Source organism: Alligator sinensis, unplaced genomic scaffold (genome assembly GCF_000455745.1).
Source record: "Alligator sinensis unplaced genomic scaffold, ASM45574v1 scaffold611_1, whole genome shotgun sequence".
Lineage (NCBI taxonomy): Eukaryota > Metazoa > Chordata > Crocodylia > Alligatoridae > Alligator > Alligator sinensis.
Window position 1 is genome coordinate 164,287 of NW_005842332.1, and position 8,375 is coordinate 172,661.

At 49.3% G+C, this 8,375-nt stretch overlaps 1 long non-coding RNA gene across 3 annotated transcripts; it reads right to left on the reverse strand.

The window, feature by feature from the left end:
* Positions 1 to 1,144: 1,144 nt before the first annotated feature.
* Positions 1,145 to 8,323, reverse strand: LOC112551089. Of its 3 annotated transcripts, none has more exons than XR_003095233.1 (6): positions 8,174 to 8,323; positions 6,863 to 7,054; positions 6,451 to 6,740; positions 6,244 to 6,331; positions 4,036 to 4,235; positions 1,145 to 2,001 (listed from the first exon to the last, which is right to left on the reverse strand). It is a non-coding gene; the product is annotated as an uncharacterized LOC112551089 (long non-coding RNA). The 3 variants fall into 3 exon arrangements; XR_003095232.1 differs by having other exon boundaries at positions 3,747 to 4,235; XR_003095234.1 differs by lacking the exons at positions 1,145 to 2,001; positions 4,036 to 4,235 and adding an exon at positions 4,601 to 5,175.
* Positions 8,324 to 8,375: the final 52 nt, after the last annotated feature.

An 8,375-nucleotide genomic window follows, 5' to 3' on the forward strand; every position in this document is an offset into this window, starting at 1 on the left:
GCGCTCCCTCCCCGGCCACCTGTGCCTCGGTCCCTCCCTCTGTCCCCGCTCTCCTTCTCCCTTCACCCCTCCCGCTTGTCCCTCCCCCTCTCCTGCTGCCTTCCCTCTCTCCCCCATCGCTCTCGCTTGTCCCTCCCTCTGTCCCTTGCTCTTTTCTGTCCTTTCCTCTTCCCTCTGTCCCCGCACTCGCTTTGCCCTCCCTCTCTCCTTCAGCCTGCCCCCATCCCCTTGCTCGCTCTTTCACCCCCTCTCCCTTTTCTGTCGCTCTCTCTCATCCCCCATCCCCTCGCTTTTCCCTCCCGCTGTCCCTTACTGTTTTCTGTCCTTCCTTCTCTCTTCCCCCCCTCATCCCTGCACCAGTACTTTCCTTTCCTCTTCCCTCTGTCCCCCAGCCCCTCGCTCTCCCGCACCCCACTCATCTTTCCCTCCTTCACCCTGCCCTCTTCCCTCTCTCCCCCAGGCCCTCACTCTCCCGCACCCCACTCATTTTCCCCTCCTTCTCCTTCACCCTGCCCTCTTCCCCCCGTCCCCTCTTCTTTTCCTCTTCCCCATCCCCTCACTCTTTTCTGTCCTTCCTTCTCTCTTCCCTCTCTTTTCCCACCCTCATCCCTGCACCAGTACCATATGTAGACACCTGGCAGCTCAGGTGAACTTTTAGTATTGGGCCCCCCTTTGCCAGAGATAATGAGGATAAGAATGATTTGCACCATTTTCAGGTCCCCTTTCTGTCCGGCCGCTTGGTTTGCCTACGCCTATGTCCGGCCCTGCCCCTCACCCTACCCTCTCCCCGCACCAGTACCGTACCTAGACTCCTGGCAGCTCCTGGCAAACTTTTAGTATCTGTCCCACTTTGCCAGAGATAATGATGATAATAATAATAATAATTATTATTTGCACCATTTTCAGGCCCCCTTTCTGTCCAGCTGCCCATGCCCCTCACCCTTCCCTCCCTCCTTCCTTTGCCCTCCAGGAACGGCCCCGGGGTGCTCCCAAGTTCTTGGGGCACTTGCAAGCAACCACCTGCCTCCCATCCGTTTTATTTATGGGGCGTCGGGTTTCTCCGGGACACCCAAAAGGGAGTTTCCACGCTCCCAGTTGCCTTCGCTGAGCTGTGCTCTCCTGTCCCCTCCGCACCACAGGATCAGATCGGAGGAGACCTGGTGAAGGGGGGTGCCTGGCCGCAGGAAGCTCCTCTGCATCTATCCCAATGGCAGGTAGCGCCCGAGGAATCCTCAGGGCCGCCGCAGCGCTCGTCCACGTGGGTGGATGTAGGCTTTTGACAAGGGGGGGTGCAGAGAGCAAGGTGCATCACCCCATATAACCCTGGCCTCCCTCCACGCCGGTGGAGATCAGCTTTACAAAATTTGCAGCTCCCCTTTAAACAACAGGAAGCGACCAGCTTGTCAGAATTGCTCCTGCTGGAGCGACCATCGGCAGAGCACCGTTGAGGCCTCGTGGAAATCTGGCGCTGAGCTGCCTTCCCCACCGCCGAGGGCAGGCAGGAGACTGTGGCAGGAGCAGAACTCAAACCCAGGGCCCCAGAATCGCGGTGCTATGAGCGCAGAGTCATCTTTTATCTCCATCTAGCAGAGACAACGGTTATGACAACGCTCATTGACTTTCAAATAACACCCAGGGAGGCACTCCTCTAATTCATCATCTATTAATTTATTGCAAAGCTGAACTCTCAACCCAAAGTTCCTTGGCGGTCTCTTCTTTAAAATCTCACCCGTAATTTTCTGCCGCCTCTCGCAGTCAATCGGTCACCGCATGGACAAGCCTCGTACAACTCTTTCCTGCTTTTGGGTCACACGACCTCTCCCTGTTTGGGAGTCAGCTCCCATCCAAGGTTTCTGGAGGAGAAACAGAAGCTGAGAGTGGCGTGCGCAGGAACGATGAACCCGCATGGACTGCTGATGCAGATTGCAAAGACCATCTCTTCTGAATCCAACCCCGTGCAGCTACAAAAGCAGTGGTTCTTCTGGATTCGCCCGTGGTTTCCTTGAATATCATTAAAAAAATGAGGGACTATTATTTAGTTTCCCGGAAGGACATTTCTTATGGCCAAGTACACTTGGCTATACCTGGTAAGTTTATCGATGGTCCCGGTGCGTCATTGCTGGCCTACCCAAGAGAATATTAGAGCAGTACTGAAGGAAGCAACATCAAAACATGCATGTCCAAATGGCATGTTCAGAGCTACGCCCTGCTATGGGTGTGTGCTATATTGACTCGAATAAGAAGTTCTTAATACCCCAGGGGGCCTGATTTCTAATAATAACTTTCCTGTCCTTCCTGTTCTTCCTTACACTTTTCACTGGCGTATTTCTAGCTCTCTAACAGCACGCATTGGGCGAGAATCATAACGCCGCCAAAACAAATGGTATTATGCCGAGGATCATTCTGGCTTGGAATACGCTAGCCTGCTTCGGATGGAGGTGGAGGACTACAGGTAGGTTTGTGATGCGCCTGTAATCAAAGCAGCTCGCTTTGTCTCGACTCTTTTTACCGCTTTGTAAGAATGTGTGCTTGGCCCCCGGGTGCTTAGGAACCATCGCTGCCTCTGCAAAGCCAGCATCTGCAGAGGATGCGTTGCTCCAACCTAGTTTCTTATCTACCCCTGCAATAATAAAAAATGGCTGATGACGAGATAGCAGCAAAAACTCTGGAAGGCAAATCAGAGTCAAGTGTGTGGAGGCAGCATCTACGTTGGTTGGCGACAGCCTTCGAATGATGTGGGCATTGTGAAGTCGACAATACAGCTGAGGGAAGTCAACAGAGATATATACATCCCCCACGTGCTAGGTAGGTCCCTAAATAGAAGGCAGCCTCTATAATAACGTGTTCAACTCGGAGATTGACCTCTGACTTTGTTCCTCTTTTCCCCCCCGCTTCTACTGTGTGAGAGCAAGGATTTCTTAGGATAATATCTTTTATTGGAGTAGCTATACAGTGAGGATAGAGTTAGACAAGCTTTTGAATGCAAGACATTCTTGGTCAGGGCCCCTTATATTGATGTTTTGGGGAATTATAGCTGGTGTTAATGTGTTAGCGAGCCAACCGCTGTAGACATTTCACAGACGTGCTGATCTGCTGCCCTCCACTGGAGAGGAAAAGGGAAGCATTTCTGTTTTGTGGCTTTTTTTAATTACGTTCAGGATATTGATTTTATTACTTTCCCACTCACACTAGCTCCTGGGACTATTGATTTCATGCAGAAAGATATTAATGGTGATAATATTTTGCCTTTTCATCCCAATGTGCTTCACTAAGTAGATACACACAGGAAAGCTGATACACAGCCATCTCTGCTGGGAGGCAGGACCCAACCAATATACAGTCCGATGCACAGCTGTACAAGAATGGAATATTTTGACCATATAACTAGGCAAAGTTGCGGGACAGGGAGTGGTTAAGCTACAGTGGGAAGTATAATATCCAAACAGAGCAGAGGGGACCCAGGTCATTTTAAAAATCTTATCTGAACTACGCATATGCACACACACGTGTGCACATGCAAAAGTGCATGGGATTCCAGTACTCCACCCTGGAACAATCATAGCCTGAGCTGAACTCACTGCTGCTGGAACCAATGATAAGTATTTTTAACCTGGCACATACAGCACAAAGCCGCGCTCTAAATTAACCAGACCTTCCTAGTGACAACAAGAGAGCCTCCCTTGGCCCACAGAGGTGAATGAAACGACTCCTATAAACTCTTGCTATGCAAATCTATTATACTCTACCTGGGAAATAGATAGGTCATAGCTTGGAGGTTTCAATCTATGTGCTTGAAGTACTTCTGCCATCTCCTGGGTAGAGCTGGGAATGCACCCATCTGCCAGAAATCCCAGTGATGTCCAACTCCTCCAGGTCTGAGTGCTGGCTCAAGCCATTGCTTATCCTGGCATATCAGCATGCCCACGCGGTGCATGCATTAACTGTAGGCAGGTCCTTAACTGCTGCAAGTTATCTGATCTATCTGTACAGGCAACCGCCACCAGTCAGGCTCTGGCCACGTACCCCTGCTCTTACCTACGTTCCCCGTGGATCCCCTATAACCAGGTCATATAGACAGCACGTCCTTTTCAACACACCACGTCATTCCTTGGTCAACACCTGGCTTTCATCCGGGGACTCAGCTCAGTTGTGACTATATCCTAGACAGCCTGTACGTCAGAGGTAAATAGAATAGAGCAGCCATCATTCCAACCAATTGGGACCAAAACCCATTCCTAAAAATCAAATTATTTGGTTAATGAAACATGTTTTAAATGAATATTTATGTACGTAATATATACAACCTTGATTTTTTTTCCACTGTTAAAACTCTTTGCTTTTGCTACCATTGCTCTCCCTTTGCTTTTGCTACCACTGCTAGGTAGGTCCCTAAATAGAAGGCAGCCTCTATAATGATAGAATAACACATTCAACACGTATCACACAGGGTGTGTCTACACGAGATGCTAACTGCACAGTATCCTAATGCTACTGAGCAGTAGCCTGCAAGGCAAAACCCGTGCTAATATGCTATTGTGCAGTCGTATTAGGCTACTGTGCAGTTAGCGTCACTAAAAAGCCATGAGCCGGTGCTACTGCACAGTAGTGCCGGTTACTGCACATTGATTTAGTACTTGGTTATACTAGTACTAAACTTAATGCGCAGTGATATACCAGGAGAAGCTAAAGGCAGCTTTTAGGGAAATAAAAACAGGCACTGAGTAGAGACAGACAAATATTTCTGGGGGATGGGGTCTTTGTAGGCATCAGTATGGCATTTGCCTTTGCTGCACGGGCAATTGCTTTAAACATTTAATTTGGAACGTGCAGTTGAGGAAAGACAACTCGGGGGCTCAAAGAAGACAATGCAGCAGAGGTCAGGGGCATGGAGCCGGGCAATGACTGCCTTTGGAAGCCTGCAGCTTTCAGCCCTTGTTATCTTGGCAATTTAATCACTCCAGTTACTGGGCTATTTATTTTGCCTTGGGGTGGAGGCTGACAATGTGGAGAGCTTTTCAGAGGAGATCAAGATCCTTCTCAGCTGGGTCCAAACATAAATCTGGAGCCACTGAAGATGCTGCATTTCACTCACCAGTTTCCACAAGGTCCATTCAAGGCCAGTCTGGTTTTCATTGCGTGCTGGCTGAAGGCATAAACTTCTTGAGTGGCATCAGACTGTTTTAATGGGAACAATTCTCCTGCTTAAAGTGAGCAACCACCCTGTATTTGCTAGAGCTGTGGTTCTCAACCTTTTTGTACCAGGACCCACTTGTAAACATCGATGGCCAGTCCCGACCCAGTGCCCCTCACTCCCGACCCACTGCCCTGTGCCCCCAGCCCCACAGTGTGTGGAGCAGGGGGTGGGTATGTGGGGAAGGGGGTGGTATGTGTGGGACCTGGGGGGCCCCAAGCAGCCCTTACAGCCATGGTTTCCTACATTTTTCTCCTTTAAAAGAGAAAGTTTGTTGATCCATTTCTACAGTTTGGCCGTGGCCCTTTCATATATTCTTGTGACCCACTTTTGGGTCACGACCCACAGGTTAAGAAACACTCTTCTAGAGGCCCAACTTGGGGGTATGCACTGAAAAGGGGGCTTTTGTCCCTAATTTGAAAAAAACAGCTCCAAATCAGTACCAGGCAACATCCTGATCAGGGCTGCTATGCACAAAGGCCCCTGCTATATGTTACATATATGACACTATTTACTGGTGAATCGAACAATAAACTTAGCTGGCCACACATGCGAAGTAATTATCATACAATAAAAATGACTGTCCGGTTATAGAAAGTGCCAACCAGTGCTAAAGTTAATGCTTGAAAAAATGTAACAACTCTATAGCTGGTTCCTATCCAGCTTCTCTTTGAACATATAGCAGGGCCCAAACTGTGCAACCGTATGTTCCCTGAAAGTGACTATCTACCATCAATTTTATGGCTACTAACAGCCATCTGTCCACAACCGGGTCCTGAGATTATGCTCCCTGAAGGTTGATTGCTTTGCTCCTGGTTCAATCATTCTTTTCCCCCTCAGTTGAGCCCTTTTGGATGGAGGCAGGGGGTGTAGTGCATCACTGTACTCCATATTTGGGGGAAGCAGCATTATCTACCTTGAATAATGTAAATTAAAGCCATATGGCAAGGGGTGGGGTATCACCTAGTTGCATAATAAATATGTGCATCAGATGTTTAGCAAAAGATTAGGTAGCATTGTGGCTACAAGGGATAAGAAGATTGAGAGCTTACCTTTAGCACAATCAGCAAATGTATCTACTTGGGAGATCCATTTCCTACTTGGTTTGCTGAGGCATATTAGAGCAAAAGGAATCCAAACCTAAGCATTAAAAAATGTGGAAATGGGAATATAAAAAGGTACATAACTATCCAGTTGCACCCGCAGTTCCAGTATCACACACAGCTGTGAATGCCAAATTGAGTAGTCTCACAACCAACCTTGCCACTGGTCTGCTGTCTTGGCCCAGTTTCAGTCTGCACTAGAAACCCTCTTCACCTACTCGCTGGACATTGGAGACCTTTCAAATGTTGCATCTAAATGTCCATTCGCTGCAGGTCCATCCGCTATAGCAGTGGTTTACAACCTGTTGTCCATGGACTCTTTGGGGGTCCACAGGCTATGTCGAAGGGGTCTGCGAAAGATGACTATGATCGATTAAAAGTATGTGAATACCCACACCTACAATTCAAAGCGGTCCGCACCTCCGTTTGTGATTTCCAAAAGGGGTCTGCAAATAAAAAAAGGTTGAAAAATCACTGTGCTTTAGGGAACAGACTCCATCCTTCAGGTCACCCACTTATTCTTAGCCAGAGACTCTTAATATCAACTGTTTCCCAAATTAGCTCCTACCTGTGGTGAAAGGACCGCAACGTAGGACATCACGTGCTTCAGATATGATGCTTGAGGAGCATCTCTGAAGGAAACCACTAGGATATTGTTCCTGTTCTTAAAACTCTGTCCAGAGACTCAAGTTTCCGGTTCTTCCAAAGACTCCTTATGTCACCCGTGATAAACCACATGGTCCCTCTGTATCTTGATTCCCTATGTGCAGAATGGACATTATCATCGTTAGTCTGCTGGTCTGTTTACTGTAATGCTTCGGGGCCGAGACTGTCTTCACTATGCGCATGCACGTGTGTGTGTGTATACACAACCTAATGGAGTGTCAAGGCTGCCTTACTATAAAGAAATACTCATCCTAACCAACAGCTATCCTCTCCCTGGTCCCTGAATACCCCAATACACTTTCCTCTTCATCACTGTCTTATGCGTCTCTGCCACGCCAGCTCTCACAGTCTCATGAGATGCAGTGTCTCACTAAAAGCCCCAGGTCTGGGAGTCAAGTGACTGCATGGGGAAGAAAAAAAAAAAAAAAAATCACAGGTTTCTATGTTTGTTTGGGTTTTTTTTAATATAAGCTCCCAGCCTTTGTGGGTGGGAAGAAAAACACAGCCCCAAACCCCCTAAAGGCTCGGACTCCAAAACAGCAAATACAAAAAAGCCTGAACTCTGTTATTTCCATCCCATTGGGATGCGTCAGCCATGGGATTTCAGGAGGCCTGGCTCATGATTTTTGAACACGTGGGGCTGGTCTTTGAAGCAGGGACCCCGAATGCACCTCTGTTAGGTCTGCGTGCACATCCAGGGAGCTGGTCCGAGTCCCCTGATCATCTCGCTGGCTAATTGCCTTTATTAAGCCAGCGGTTCTCAACCTTTTTGGATTCACAGCGCCCCTGGAAAAACACCGGCTTTTTGCTTATACCTGATTTTTGACAACAGCATAATCCTAGAGCAATTTTTCGGCTGCAAAGACCTCAGAAAAGCCACAGCGGGTCTTTTCTAAGCCCTTCCCTTGCACGTCTCCCTTCTAAACAGACCAGACCTGGGCTCTCCCATCTCCCCTGCCCCTCTGTGCCGCTCGCCACCCGTATTGCCCCTCCTGTGGGGTGGGGGACCAGCTAGCGGCGCAGTATTTTAAATGCTACAAAACGAGGGTAGGCACCTCTAGCCCAACCTCTGCTCCAAGCAGGACCAGCCCCAACTACATCATCCCAGCCAAGCCTTAACCACCTCCAAGGATGGAGGCTCCCCCACGTCTGCCGGTAGCCTGCCCCAGCGCTTCGCCACCCTCCTTGCCAGAAAGTTTTTCCTAACATCAACCTCAGCCTCCCCTGCTGCGACTGGAGCGCGTTGCTCCGTGTCCTGGCGTCCGAGAGCCCCGCAAGGGCAGGGGGTGCTTCCCACGAGCCCGGGGGCTGCAGCGACCTGGGGCGGACGGCGCACGGGTGCGGGGGGCGCGGGGAGGTGGATGTCTCGGCGCTCTGGCTCCTCCCCGCACCATTGATGCTCTCGGAGCTCCGCC